The sequence below is a fragment of the Adiantum capillus-veneris genome, chromosome 14, assembly GCF_014529385.1.
Source record: "Adiantum capillus-veneris isolate H3 chromosome 14, ASM1452938v2, whole genome shotgun sequence".
Classification (NCBI taxonomy): Eukaryota; Viridiplantae; Streptophyta; class Polypodiopsida; order Polypodiales; family Pteridaceae; genus Adiantum; species Adiantum capillus-veneris.
In genome coordinates, this window is record NC_140944.1 from 75336626 (window position 1) to 75352162 (window position 15537).

The following is a 15537-nucleotide window of genomic DNA, read 5'->3' on the forward strand; positions in this document are numbered from 1 at the left end:
CTTTATCTCTTCCACCTCATACTCGAGGACGAATATGATTTCAAGAGAGAGGTAATGTCATGAAATCTAATATCTAACCAACCCAAAAGATTTTCTCATATCAAAATGATAATTTGATGTGGGAGAATAAACGGGAACAAGGGCTAGAATATAGACATGTGCTTACGGGTCTATCTTAACACGGGGCCAATGGTAATGGGGTCCAAATGAAACATGGTACGTCAAAGAAAAAGGCTAGCTAATGGATCTTAAAGACCTTAGGGTTATCTTCATTAAATACATTGAAAGGTTTGTGTAAAAGTCCTTAGACCTTTGGTTAAAGCTAGGCCTATGCTTGAGGTGCGTGATATTTAAAAATTCATGAGATGCTTGATAACTAAGGTGAAACTTAAGCTAGGCATGTGCTTGAAGGTCCAAGTCAATCCCTACAAGGAGGCGGCGAGTCCTTGAAGCTAGGGGGATGGTAGAGAGATAAGCCATACTCTTACTAACCCCATTCTTGCTGTCTTGGTGCTTAAGCAAGTAGTGGGCGAAGTAGCTTGGTCTTGAAAGTCAAGATGCAAGCCTACAAAGGAGGGAGCCAGCCATGCAAGTAGGGGGGATGGTTGGATTACTTCCCTCTCTCCCAAAGGGCCCCTCTTGCTCAAGAGGCAAGAAGGACACATGTCAAGCGGCTAGCTAGGTCGCCCTCAAGGAGTGTCCAAAGCCTATTGGTCGACCCAAGAACTAGGGGGCTTGGTTGCAGTATATACTCTCCAACACACACATACACACACACACACACTCATTGTGTGAGTTGCAAAGTGCAAGAGCTCCATGTCCTTCTCCAAATCTTGTAGATAAGTTGAGAGCCTACACCAACACTCTTGTTTATGTAATGCAAATCCAACCAAGAGCTATGCTCCAATGCATAAGCTTGCCATCTTCTCCATCTTCATTACTATGATGTTATGTATGCTAAGCAAGAAGACTGATGATAAGTGAGGAACTATTTCTTTCTTCTATGAATTTTTTGTCTTCCTCTTCCCTACCCTCATTCCCCACTATCTCTCTCCACGTTTGAACGTGTTTGAGGCCTTGGGATTGAGACTGGGGATGGTTAATTCTTTTTACAAAGTCTATGTGATGCTCATGATGAATGAAGCTTTCCACCTTCATTGCATCACCTAGGTAACGAGGAACACAAATATTGTATTGTACCAATTCTCTCTTGATGGGAGAATCTATTAGAAAAAAGTCTATTGGAGGGGGGCAGACTCCACATAAATCTTGTCGTCAATTGATGTCAAGTTCTATAAACTCTCTCTCTTGCAAAAGTATTGTTCATGCCAAGTTAATTAAGTATTATGGTTAAGCTGCTACCGTTCAATAAGATCACCCTGTATGTTCTCAAAGTAGTCTCACATAAATTCTCTCTCTAATTCTCCTAATTCCGTTATTCTCAAAGTTCATAGGCCATTTCCATTACAATAGCTATTGTGCGGTCAATGTTCATGATCACTAAAAATTAGGATCAAAGAAGAGAGCATGAGATGACCACGACGGAGGGACCTCTTGCAAGGCATGTTGCAAAAAGATGCACCGTGATATTCAACTAAATGACAAGTTTTTGGAGTTGAGCACTCTTTTAGAGCCTGGCAGAACTCCCAAAATTGACAAGATAGTGATTCTTTTGGATGCACTTTGTACACTAAATTATAAAAATGCTGAAGCTCAGTAGTTAAATGAGTCGAATGAAAAGCTTCAAGAATCTATAAAAAATATTGAAGATAGAAAAGGGCAAGCTTCAATATGACAAGCAAAGGTTAGAGGCAGAGAAAGAGAGGCTGGAGCAACATATGAAGTTAATGAATAGGATATCTATCACACCTTGCTGCTTTGCTTGCATTTGTTGCTCAAATCCAAGTTGCTAGTGGAAAGGTTGCATCTTCTCAAGTAAGGAACTAGGCATGTGCCGATGGACGCCTCCGGCTTACTCGATAGGTCTCATGATCACATGTTGAGGCCGCCAATGGCATAGGCTTCTGGGTGCTTTATGTGAAAATGCCCAATTTTTCCTAAATGTTAAGAGCCATGAATTTTGCTCAGGTTAGGACACGATTGGTGCCAACTATCTTATAAATCATTTGTCACAATTCATATGAAGTGTAATTGTGAAACAAAGTTGTTTATCTCAGATCTTTTCTTCCCTATCAATTTTTTTTCATTGAAGTAAAAAGATGGGCATTGAGTAGGCAAAAACTTACTTGCTATAATATATATATATATATATATATATATATATATATATATATATATAGAGAGAGAGAGAGAGAGAGAGAGAGAGAGAGAGGGAGAGAGAGAGAGAGAGACATATACAAAATCCCACGAAGTAGGGTAATACTAGTAGCCAATGACATTGCAGATGGTATATCAAGGTGAGGGCGTGTAAGTTATAATGCTTTTATTGATATGCATACCGAGTGTAGTGTACTTTTTGTGAAGCTCAACACTTTTGAAGGCACAACATGATCTTGACTAGTTTCCCATTACCATGTCATCTCTTGGAGTACATTTAATGCAACATATACATGGAAATGCGAGAAAGTGAGTTGTTTCTAAAATCATCAACTATGCTTGCATTTTAAAGACTTGGTGCATAGTGCAAGAACTTGACAATATAAATGGAAAACAAGAAATATGTCGAGCACCTTAACCAACAATTCCCTCATGGACATCCCACACAAAATCATATGCATGCAACTATATTCTATTTGATCCTACAATGGTAAGCCCTTTTTAGACACACCACATGGCTTTAACAGAAATCGAAGAAATTTTTTAGCATGAGCACCATCGACGTGCATGCGAGACAGACTATCAAGTGGGAGGTGAACATGTAACAAGTGGCCTAGGGGGAGTGAAATATAGAGTTCAGAGAGTGGAAGATGAACCGTTCACATCACATATCCTAGAGAGAGAAAGATCATGAAGGCGTTTACAAGTTTTCTAGTGGTGGAAGTTCCCTAGGTGGATGGCTTAGATAGTGGTGTGATACTTGGAGAGCACAAGCTAGGCAAGTGGACCAAATAATAGCAAACTTAGAGCAACAATGCATCCTAGAGACTCTTTCTTTTTGGAGGGTAGCTCTCCTCTAATATATGCAAATAAAGTTTTTGAAAATGATACTATCTAAGATAGTGTGCCTAGTATCGAAAGATGAGAAGTCATTCCCAAGCTCATAAACTCCATGCACACAAAACCATTAACAGATCAATGGCCAAATAGTCAAGCTTGACTTGACACTTTGTGTCCTATAACATGAGGGGAACATGAGCAAGCTGGTGTGATTATAGAGTGTGCCCATTGTGCAAAAAAGAATGCAAGGAAATTCTTTTGTAACACCCATGTGCGCATGAAGGCAACACGTGTGCAAGGTGAGGCCAAGGTAATGCTCTACGGGTATTTGAAGCCGTGGTGAGGAGATAAGGGGGCTTAAAGGGGCAATGTGCTCAACGGAGAGAGAGAGAGAGAGAGAGAGAGAGAGAGAGAGAGAGAGAGAGAGAGAGAGAGAGAGAGAGGGATTCTAGCTCCGGTACAGTTCCCTTCTTATTTTCTCCAATGGATGAGACAAAGTACATGTGGGAAACACAAATCGTCAATGGTTTAGTGTGCATGGAGTCTATGCACTTGGGAATGACTTCTTAGGTTTCCATAGTAGGCACACTATCTTAGATAGTAATGTTTTCAAAAATGCTATTCTCATCTATTAGAGGAGAGTTAACCTCCAAAAAGAAATGGGGTTTGGCATGCATTGCTGCTCTAGGTTTGCTATTATATGGTTCACCTTGCCTTGCTCTTTCTCTCCAAGTAGCGCACCCCTGTCGTCTGAGCCATCCACCTAGGAAACTTTCACCACTTAAAACCCTGTAAATGATCCCCTTAAATGCTCGATCTTAACACTCAAAAACAAACAAGGTGTCACACATTGAGCATGAAGTAGTGGTAATCACAAGTGACAATATTGCATGCACTAGCTCTTGGGCATTGTTGTGCCTTTCTACCATGACGACACTATTGCTTCCAAGATTCACTGTAGCACATCCTCGCATGTTCATTCCATGCCAATAACTCCATACCTTTCGGTGTCTCCAGTTGTTCCCATCACATGAAAGAGCAGCTCTCAACAGCTGAAGAGTTGTATCTGAGACAAGGGGAGGAGGGGGGTTTGTGTGTCAAGAGGTATGGTTAAGGTTGATTCCATACCTATGTCTCTAGGAGTTATATTAGTTATGTTAGACACTTCAAATGATTCTAATTCTCTAATATAGGCCTCCTCAAAAACCTGTTTGATTACCACATTCTGAAAACCTATACATAGCATCTCGCATATACCCGCCCCTAGGGGGGGGGGGGGGGGGGTCAAGAGGTATGGTTGAGGTTGATTCCATACATATGTAAGGTCCTTGTGTCTCTGGGACTTATACTAGTTGTGTTAGACACTTCAAATGATTCTAATTCTCTAATATAGGCCTCCTCAGAAACCTCTTTGATTACCACATTCTAAAAACCTATATATAGTGTCTGAGGAGGCCTATATTAGAGAATTAGAATCATTTGAAGTGTCTAACACAAGTAATATATCTCCCAGAGACATAGGGACCTTACATATGTATGGAATCAACCTCAACCATACCTCTTGACCCCCCCCCCCCCCCCCCACCAGGGGCGGGTATATGCGAGATGCTATGTATAGGTTTTTAGAATGTGGTAATCAAACAGGTTTCTGAGGAGGCCTATATTAGAGAATTAGAATCATTTGAACTGTCTAACATAACTAATATATCTCCTAGAGACATAGGGACGTTACATAGGTATGGAATCAACCTTAACCATACCTCTTGACACACAACCCCCCCCCCCCCCCTCCCCTTGTCTCAGACACAACTCTTCAGCTGTTGAGAGCTGCTCTTTCATTTGATGGGAACAACTGGAGACACCGAAAGGTATGGAGTTATTGGCATGGAATGAACATGCAGGATGTGCTACAGTGAATCTTGGAAGCAATAGTACCGTTGTGGTAGAAAGGCACAACAATGCCCAAGAGCTAGTGCATGCAATATTGTCACTTATAACTACCACTACTTCATGCTCAATGTGTGACACCTTGTTTGTTTTTGAGTGTTAAGATCAAGCATTCAAGGGGATCATTTACAGGGTTTTAAGTGGTGAAAGTTTCCTAGGTGGATGGCTCAGACGACAGGGGTGCGCTACTTGGAGAGAAAGAGCAAGGCAAGGTGAACCATATAATAGCAAACCTAGAGCAGCAATGCATGCCAAATCCCATTTCTTTTTGGAGGTTAACTCTCCTCTAATGGATGAGAATAGCATTTTTGAAAACATTACTATCTAAGATAGTGTGCCTACTATGGAAACCTAAGAAGTCATTCCCAAGTGCATAGACTCCATGCACACTAAACCATTGACGATTTGTGTTTCCCACATGTACTTTGTCTCATCCATTGGAGAAAATAAGAAGGGAACTGTACCGGAGCTAGAATCCCTCTCTCTCTCTCTCTCTCTCTCTCTCTCTCTCTCTCTCTCTCTCTCTCTCTCTCTCTCTCTCTCTCTCTCTCTCTCTCTCTCTCTCTCTCTGTCTCTGCGTTGAGCGCATTGCCCCTTTAAGCCCCCTTATCTCCTCACCACGGCTTCAAATACCCGTAGAGCATTACCTTGGCCTCACCTTGCACGCGTGTTGCCTTCATGCGCACATGGGTGTTACAAAAGAATTTCCTTGCATGCTTTTTTGTACAATGGGCACACTCTGTAATCACACCAGCTTGCTCATGTTCCCCTCATGTTATAGGACACAAAGTGTCAAGTCAAGCTCGACTATTTGGCCATTGATCTGTTAATGGTTTTGTGTGCATGGAGTTTATGAGCTTGGGAATGACTTCTCATCTTTCGATACTAGGCACACTATCTTAGATAGTATCATTTTCAAAAACTTTATTTGCATATATTAGAGGAGAGCTACCCTCCAAAAAGAAAGAGTCTCTAGGATGCATTGCTGCTCTAAGTTTGCTATTATTTGGTCCACTTGCCTAGCTTGTGCTCTCCAAGTATCACACCAGTATCTAAGCCATCCACCTAGGCAACTTCCACCACTAGAAATCTTGTAAACGTCCTCATGATCTTTCTCTCTCTAGGATATGTGATGTGAACTGTTCATCTTCCACTCTCTCAACTCTATATTTCACTCCCTCTAGGCCACTTGTTAGATGTTCACCTCCCACTTGATAGTCCGTCTCGCATGCACGTCGATGGTGCTCATGCTAAAAAATTTCTTCGATTTCTGTTAAAGCCATGTGGTGTGTCTAAAAAGGGCTTACCATTGTAGGATCAAATAGAATATAGTTGCATGCATATGATTTTGTGTGGGATGTCCATGAGGGAATTGTTGGTTAAGGTGCTCGACATATTTCTTGTTTTCCATTTATATTGTCAAGTTCTTGCACTATGCACCAAGTCCTTAAAATGCAAGCATACATTAGGAGATTTCGGAGGTCTTTTGGAGGGCCTTTTGGTAGACAGAGGAAAATAAGCTCCTCCAATGAGAGAAGAGCCTACGTTACGTAGAAAAATAGACTGATATTAACAAAAATATAAAAGGTGTCCCTCTCCTCATTTAATAATCTAGTGGTCCTTGAAGACGACCGCTCTCTTTTATTTAATGCGAGCACCTTTTTCAGAAGGTAGATGCGGTGCATTTGATACGGGATACGTCATCACTAGAACTCAAAAAGTCACAAAACTATCAAGTGGTGGAAGATTTTGAAACTTTTGATACTGCCAATGCGTCCGGAACACACATATCTCCTAGAAATGAATGTCCAATTGCCTCGCTTAGACATCCAAAGAGGCCAAAAATGTCAAACACCTCTAAAAGAACATTTTACTAACGATGCGCGAGGGGGCATTTCAAAATTTTGGAATGCCTCCTCGCGCGCCGTTAGTAAAAAGGCCCTTTTTCCCTCTTTTTAGGGAGCTTTTTGAGAGGAAAATGTCCAAAAACCTCTAAAAAGGGGCTTTTTGGAAAGATAAGTTTCCAAAAATCACTAAAAAGAGCTTTGTACTAACGGCGCGCGAGGGGGCATTCCAAAATTTAGGAATGCCTCCTCACGCGCCGTTAGTAAAAAGGCCCTTTTTTCTTTTTTTTAGGGAGCTTTTTGAGAGGAAAATGTCCAAAAACCTCTAAAAAGGGGCTTTTTGGAAAGGTAAGTGTCCAAAAACCCCCAAAAATGGGCTTTGTACTAACGGCGCGCAGAGGGGCATTCTAAAATTTTAGAATGCCTCCTCGCGCGCCTTTAGTAAAAAGCCCATTTTTGGGGGTTTTTTGACATTTTTTGCCTCTCCGGATGTCGGAATGAGACAAGTAGACATTCGTTTTTAAGGTATTTTGGCGTTCCGGATGCATTGGTGGTGTCAAAATCCTCAAAATCTATCACTATTTTACAGTTTGTGACTTTTCAACTTTCAGTGATGACGTAAGCTGCATTGAATGCGCCGCACCTGCCTCCTGAAAAAGACGCTCGCATTAAATAAAAAAGTGACCGTTTTCAAAGACAATTGGGAATATAAATCTTTTCAGAGTGTCTGGTTGTCCTTTTGGACGTACTCACAAGGTGCAAGTGCATTTTAAAAAAAGTTTCTAGAGAGAGAAATACAATTTCTTACAAGGCCCTCCAAATGACCTCCGGAATTTTCTAATGCTTATGAACCTAAAGGACAATAGGGAACTAAGAAAACATGCATATATTATTTGTATTGAGCGTGGCTATAGAAACTTTGATGATAGGTTTGCAGAATGGTAAAAAATCAACTTTTTTGTACCTATTTCTTTTGGCAAAACAAAAAATAGTGAGTGAGAAGAAATCATATGTTCTGATCACCAACCCATTGAAGTTAACTAGAGAATTTATCTCAAGTCCTATAAAAATCCCTAATCTTATTTTTATGCAACAAAGCGTAAGAAATGACTGTTTTGATGAAAATGTACTCGTCCATCAACTTTTATGTCCTGTTAGGTTACCAACCTAGTGTTAAAGAAGCAGTAGGCAAAGCCGGTTCTGGCGAGTCCATTGGTGCAAAGACCAATTGCTAGGGAAGAGATTCACGTAATCCGACCTTTTGTTGATGCACATGTGGTAGCAGCGGCGTGATGACAGAGTAGAGACGATAGCATGTGGGCCTATGAGGCCTCAATAGCTACTGCAGAGAGGAGTCTACCAAGTACCGCCTGATGTGCTTGACCAAGTGACTTCCGAAAAGCAAGCAGTGGAGATGACAGCTGAAGTACCAAAGTCGGTGAGTTTTGTGGAGAAAACCGAGCTGTGTTCGAGCTATAGCAGTGCCTTGGATACGGACATCACATGGGAAATGGAGTCTGCTTTCTTAAGGTATGAGACCTATGATGTTATGTATGTCGATAATTTGGTCAAAGAACAGCAGGTTGCAAGTGAAGCGCCAGTTTGCGAAGACCACGGGGTTGGGCAACCCTCTCTCGTACCTTGTGATGGTCAGACCATGTTGACTGAAGAGGAATGTCTTGATGAAGAAGTCTGGGGGTTCGATGAGCCGGTGATTGATGCAGATGACGAGTCACAGGTTTTGGTTGCTAAAGCTATGGTGAGGATACAAGACATGCGAAGCTGTGTGCCTGCTCCAGTACCGCTTGAAGAGCCTACAGATGAGGTTTTGCCAGTGTTTGCTTTGGATGATCGGATGTCGCAAGTTGTGTTTTTCAAAGACAATGATGTTGTGGAGAGCTCTCTAGCCGTTGGCAGGGAGACATGTGATGAAAAAGATTTCCAGGATGTGCAGATTTGTGTTGGGTATGGAGATGGCTCATGCTTGCACTTTTTTGAAGGGCTATGCTGTCAAGAGCTATATACATGGATGACTTACAGGGTTACAAATGCAAAGCAGGGGTGGTGTGTATTTGTGTTACAGACGGATGGTGATAACCAATGCCATGTGTTTGACCCAGGCGGGCTCTATAGCAGATGAAGATCTCTCTATTTATCTAATTCTTATGTACATAATATATATCAGTTTTCTTCTTATGAAATGATATCTTATCTAAATACTATGGTTGAGCATGAATGCTCAACGAAGGGGTGGGCAATGATGGTGCACCCAAGTCAGGTCAACCGGAGGACAGGCCAGACGCCCATACATGGAGGTTCTCAAGCAAATTGCAAAGTGCTTGAGGAGATACTTGATGCAGTGTAAAGCAGATGCTATTCCAATATGTACCTCGGATGAGGTACTTAGAAGGCCAAGGGTATCTTCAAGCTTCCCTAGTCCGAGCTTAAGGTTGCGAAAGGATGGTGGGTTTCCTTGTCAGAAAGTAACGATGTATCCAAAATGGTTGCTCAAGCTCGATGAGTTCAAGTGTTTTTGTCTACTTGAAGTCTAAGTATGTTGTGGATTGTCCATCGAGGGCTATTACAAAGTGAATGCAACTCACAATGTATTGCGGTTTTAATATTCTCGACGAGCGCTCAAGGTGGACATCGATGCAGGTGTTGTGAAAGGAAGCTAACCATCATTTTTCTAAGGTGATTGAACTCAAGAGTCAAAGTGTATGCATGAGGTGGAGTCGAAGGACATGCAAACAAGGAAAATGTGTAAGGCTTTTTGACCATTAGTAGTCGATGGCGTGGGAAGGACAGATAGGTTGGAGATTCTTTAAATATAAAGGGAGGCTTATATTTTTCTTAAAGCTAAACAAAAAACGAGTACGTCTGTCTGCAGTGGAAGGGTGGCGCATCTGAAGTCGGCTACATTTCGCATCCTCCAGTTGTGTGGAGGAAACAGACGCTATCTGCATGCCAAGGGGAGGGCGCTACCAAGGGCAGTCTATGGGTGGAACGAGAGGAGAGAGCAGGGGGATGGCCATGGACGGCAGGGCAGCACCACAGACAAGGAGGTGGAAGGGGCGGGCCTGAAGCAAGGCTGCAAAAACGACCCCTCAAGGGATTGGAAAGACCAGCAAGGGAGGGCCGGTAACAACAAAGGGCCGCCTTGCAGAGGTGGGGAGGGCTGCTGAGGGGAGCCTATGATGCACAAGAGAGGACCACCTTGAGGTGGCGGGCTGGCTGGCAGAAGCCGAGAGGGGAGATGCAGTGGCCGCCATCTGTGAAGGGGAGGTCAGCATCCAGTCGGGGGAGGAGCTGCAGGTTAGGGTGGCGCTGCTTGGGGAGAGTCACCACTTGCAAGAGAATAGCCAAGGGCTATCGACAAGGGGCTGCATATGGAAATAGAGGGCAAGCTTCGGACTATTCTCTTGGTCGGCTTGTGCCGCCACAAAGAGGGAGAACATAAGCGAGAAGGACGACTCATAGCAGTAAGACGAAACAAAGATACAACTCCATCATTGTGAACTGCCTTTAAAGAGTTTTTGTCTTAATATAATTCATCACCTCTACTCTCAAATCGCTGTCGATTTTCTCTCTCGCTCTTGTACCTAATTGTTTGCCGATGCAAATAGGTGTAGGTGAGAAGTTGTGTGTGAAGCTCATGGCTTAAAACAGAGGTCTCAAAATCATTTGAGTGTGTCAATCGATATTGGATTGCATGTATCTAGATATGGATGCTATGAAGGTTGAGGATTGGTGCTATGATTGCATATTGGGCGGCTGGGTTGTCTGAGTCTGGATGTATGCAGCAGCCGTTTGCAGATTGTGTGATAGTGTGTGTAAATCTATGTGGGTAGGGGTGCAGGTTGACCCTTGGGCTATAGAGAGGCAGTCATATTGTGTACCGGGTGTTGTACCTTTTCCCCCCATCCCAATGTAATATGTTCACAGTTCACGAATGGGGATTATTGGACGTAGTATGGTCTACAGTTCAAAGTTTCTACAAAGGCAACCGATGCTCAAGATGGCATTAGTTTCAGGTACAAAGTTGAGGAGAGCAACAACGAGGTTTCATGGCCACTTTCGGGGGTTTCATGTTCATCGAGTTGGTCTCACTATTGATGTCCACTATGAGTTGCAAAGAGGGTGTTAAAGTTTAGGCATCTCAAGTGAACTGCCCAATGTGATCCCATTATTTAGTTTGGCTTTTGGGTATTTATTTTACTTATTTGTCAAAGTCTTTGTGTAAGAACTAGGGAACTAGGCTTTGAGATCCTCCTCCCAACCTCCCTTTATATAGGCGGGCTCCTAGCCCCTTGCCCTAGACGGATCCCTTGTCCACACTGCTTAGCTCGGCCCTTGGCCGTAGTCCGGGACTAGCCTAGTTCTTAGGGACGTACAAGACCCTTGTCCTGACATTACTTCCCCCTTAAGGAAGAGTTTTCGTCCTCGAAAACACAAGTAGTAATATCTTCTTAAAAATACTGATGTTCTCTTTATTGACGTCCCATAAGTGAGCCAGTTGTCTATACGACCGATAATTGGTGCAGTGAGGAGGTTCAATGAAACCAAGAGGAATATCTTGATTTTCAACATTGTTGTCCGTTTGCAACCACTTGGGTCTAAATGGTAACTCCATATATAAATCACTTGAGTGTTGTAAGGGAGTAACCACAACTAAGAGTCACTTGGGTTTAAACGGTAACTCCATTTATAACTCACTTGAGTACTCTAAAGGAGTAATCACAACTAAGAGTTGTCCAAAGGCATAACCAGTTTTCAGATCTTCTGAAGGTACTGGAATAATGCAAGAAAACCTTGGCGTAACTTTTCATGCAGTTGTGAGCTAGATTTTCTACTCGCCTGAGTATCTTGAAAAGTCCGTTACATGTTCATCCCTTATGAAGGTTACTTGCCAACATACTTTGTCAGCACACCTGGTAAGTCCTTGACGTATGAAAGTATTGACACAATCTACAACCCCACCACAAGAGGTGTTCAAAGTCGAAAATCGTACTTAAGAAAATTCTAGAATAGGGAGAAAATCATCTATTTAAAAATGCGTTGTGCTAACGTATGCTCTTAGCAGATCCTTTAGCACAAGATTACTCTTTATAATATTTGTAATCTGCCTATCCCCTTGGATAACTGACAGTACTGAGGTGTGTTTTCCTCACGGTTTATAGACAGTCGTCCCAGATGACTGGTAAATGGGAAATCACAGTAGTGTTTAACATTGGTGAAAAATCAACAATGTCCGAAATAACCATCGTAGTTAACTTGAAAAAATCCACAAATGCCCAAACCAAGCCATGACCTCTATTGGTGATTGGTGGATCCAAAAGTAATCTCATAGAGATAGTGCACATAGAGTGCAAAATGCTTCATAAGCAACAATCTGTGGAATATGCATGCCGTTCCAAATCAGCCCTTGCTAAACACTAGGGCCCATAACACCTAGTGTGCATGCATTTAGCAAAAACTGTACCGAACCTGTATATCCATAATATGCTTACCAATACTTATGGCAAATGTGATGCGCCTAGAATGCAATAAAAGGAATGTAAATAGTTCTGAAAAGAAACTAAATACTTTTAGTTGCAATCTTTTGCAAGCCTTGCTGAAACGTCTGAATCACAGTAAAAGGTGAAACATTGATCACTTCTCATTAACAATTTATAGCCTAACTATATGTATAAAAAACTATCTGTAAGGTTGTTTAGCAATACTTGTAGCTGAACAAGTCATTCTAAGTATCTGACAATTTTTGGCCACTGAAATTGCTCCTGATACGTCGTGCTGAAAATGGTCTAGAAAATAGATGTGACCAGCACCTAGGGACTTTGTCGTGACACATATTTGAAATAGGGGGGCCCCAGTGTCAGTTCCAGAGACTCATATTCGCCACATGTGGAATATGTCTCAACTATGGATGTTTGAAAAAAGAACATTCTTCAAGTACAAGATGTACTTGTGTGTGGAGGTAACTATAAACACTCTATGACAAGAGTGAGGGACCCTCATTCATTGCTCCACACTGGCTAAACCGAACTCCTTGAGTTCCTAGACCATGTTGTATCCCATGTGACAACATGTGCCAAATTGAACCCTACAAGTAGGTTCGTAACAGCATAAGGCAGAAAGATAGATTGGACACTAGGCCCAAAATACTTTGTGCCGACATGCCTTTGGCATGGTTTTGTAAAATTCAAGCGTACTTATACTTCTTGAAAAACCAAGTAAAGCATACTAAAAATGGAATAACACCAAATCAATAGATGCGTACCTGGAGATTTGAACGTAATATTCACTTACCCGTATTTAAATGGAGAGGAGCACGTCCCCTACCTGAAAAAACAAACACCAGTGCACTGGGAACCCTGGTTGTTGCCTTTACAACCCAAGCCCTTGAATTAGAATCTACGTAGTCAAATCCCTTGATAAGACTTCTTTGTAGAAACTACTCAGCTAGGAGGTAACGGTAACTATCATAGTTAACCGTGTACAGATTGAGTGGAATCAACTTAAAAATTGTGTTCGTCTGCTACCGCATGGTAGAGTGCGGAATACTTTCATTGAAAGTAGAACTGGGAGAGATCAACAGTGATCCTCAATGCTAATCAAACTGTGATCCTTAATGCCTATGGGGTGATGTAGCAATCATTCGCTGGGTTTTACCCCAAAACCGTATGTCCATAGACACGTCGTAGTGCTATAGAGAGAGTAGGAGACCCACACAAGTGAACTACCGATCCCTTACAACCATGTTGTCACCCTTGTTTGCTGCGTCTGTACTCCGTGGTAGAGATTAGCCGGTGTGAGGTTTAAGATTGTCAAAAAATGCACATGAGCGTTTATACGGAAAACATGTAGTGCAAAAATGACACCCTATACATCCGTAATGACATCTGTAATGACAAGACGCTTGCTTGTCAATTAACATCAATGTGTACTCCATTGGGAAGAACTGTTTGATCTTGAGAACAATCATCCAAGGAATACCAACAAGTGGATCTTATCCTAGATTTAGCAATGGCCCGTAGCCAGCGCCGTGCGTGGCTCCTAGCCCGTATGGCAATGAGTGTTCAATCGATAAACCGACGAAAATAAATGTGAATGGCAGCTTGACCAATTTGTAGCTGAGAATTGTAGAGCATCTTGGCTCCGGAGAACTCAGTAGTCAAACATGAAACAAACTTTCGTAGAAAATTTTTATTTTGTTCTTTTAGAGAAAGAGATGAAGAACGAACAGAACAGCATGCTGGGCTGAGGAGCTTTCCTTTCATTGCTAGTGTGTGTGTGCCCAGAATGTGTGCTTTTAGACATCTTATGCCTGACTGCCAGCTTATCGTATAAGCATGCAACCTTTTGACTGTATGGTGTTCGCATCGCAAGAGGGAACACAAATTACAGCGTGACCATCTACCGTGTATGGGTTGTGAATCCATTAGAAGTTTTTAGGTTGTTTTGTGTGCCTAGATAGAAACCAAAATTATGGGAAACAATGCATAACTAATAGAGTCCTTGATAGAGTGATTTGTGAGAGCGTACTTTATACCATCTGGGTAGCATGCCTTGCATACAAAAACGAAAGCCCGTGGCTACCGTGACAACCGTTGAAGTCAACACCCTAAGTGCCTTGCACCGGTTAGACTGGTAGGGATTCGATGAGATGATATCCTGAATAATGTAGGTGCCCCAAAATTGGTTGCCAACTGCTCTTGTTGCCGAGGTAATCGGAGTACGAATTAGAAGCCTTGTGTCATGGGAAATGGGCCAGGCATTTGGCTTTTCATAATACTGTCCAAAGTAAATGCAAAACGTAAGTTGTAGGACACGTGTATCATATACACCCTAATTCAGTGATCTTGCATGCATCTCAGAATGTTTTTGGCAGATCGTATAAGTCGAGATGATGTGACTGGTCGTACCAAAAATGACTATGGAAGAAAAAACAATTGGGTGTAATGGTACCCAATTCAAAAAAAACGTACAATACGCTGAAAATCCATATTGAACTATGAGAAAATGGCTAAGATAACATGTTCAAAAGCCATATAACTACTGTGCCGTGCACCAAAACTGGAGTTTATGTCAAATCACGAACTCATGCATCATGCTTAAGTTGTTCGACATGCGGGCACTGCTTTTTTTGATGTGTTCCTAAGCAAATAAAGCATAATTTTTGACTTTTTGCACGTTGAAAGTCGGATGGTGATAGGTGCTTCTTGACCCCGTTGGTCGTGCCCCAATTTGTTTCGACACCCGAATTATTTTGGACATGTTGGACCTCTTTGGTGGTAACGGGTGAATTGGCAACCCCTTGGGTTGCTGGCAAGTAGAGAGCCGATTCTGGTAGCATTCTGTAAATTAGTTGTGTAAGTTTTTCTACTTGTGTAACCAAGATTTGAACCTTGACAGCGAGCTTGCGAAATCGGGCATCAAAAGTTTTCCAGTCTTGTCGAGTGACAAACTCCCTGGCATCTGGCAATTGACTGTCATCCTCAAGAATATCCAACACACTCTGAGGATGAGGAGACATAATAGATCACCTGGGTTTGCACCGTCCATCCCTGTTGCCATGATGGTACTCTCCGTGAGAGTATCCAACCCCATGACATCCACATGTGGAGCC

At 42.2% G+C, this 15537-nt stretch overlaps 2 pseudogenes; both read left to right on the forward strand.

Annotated features, from left to right (window-relative positions):
* Positions 1-206: 206 nt before the first annotated feature.
* On the forward strand, positions 207-2020 carry LOC147442624 (transcription factor ILR3 pseudogene; annotated as a pseudogene).
* Positions 2021-8232: 6212 nt separating this feature from the next.
* Positions 8233-10307, forward strand: LOC147442625 (uncharacterized; annotated as a pseudogene).
* The last annotated feature ends 5230 nt before the right edge of the window (positions 10308-15537 follow it).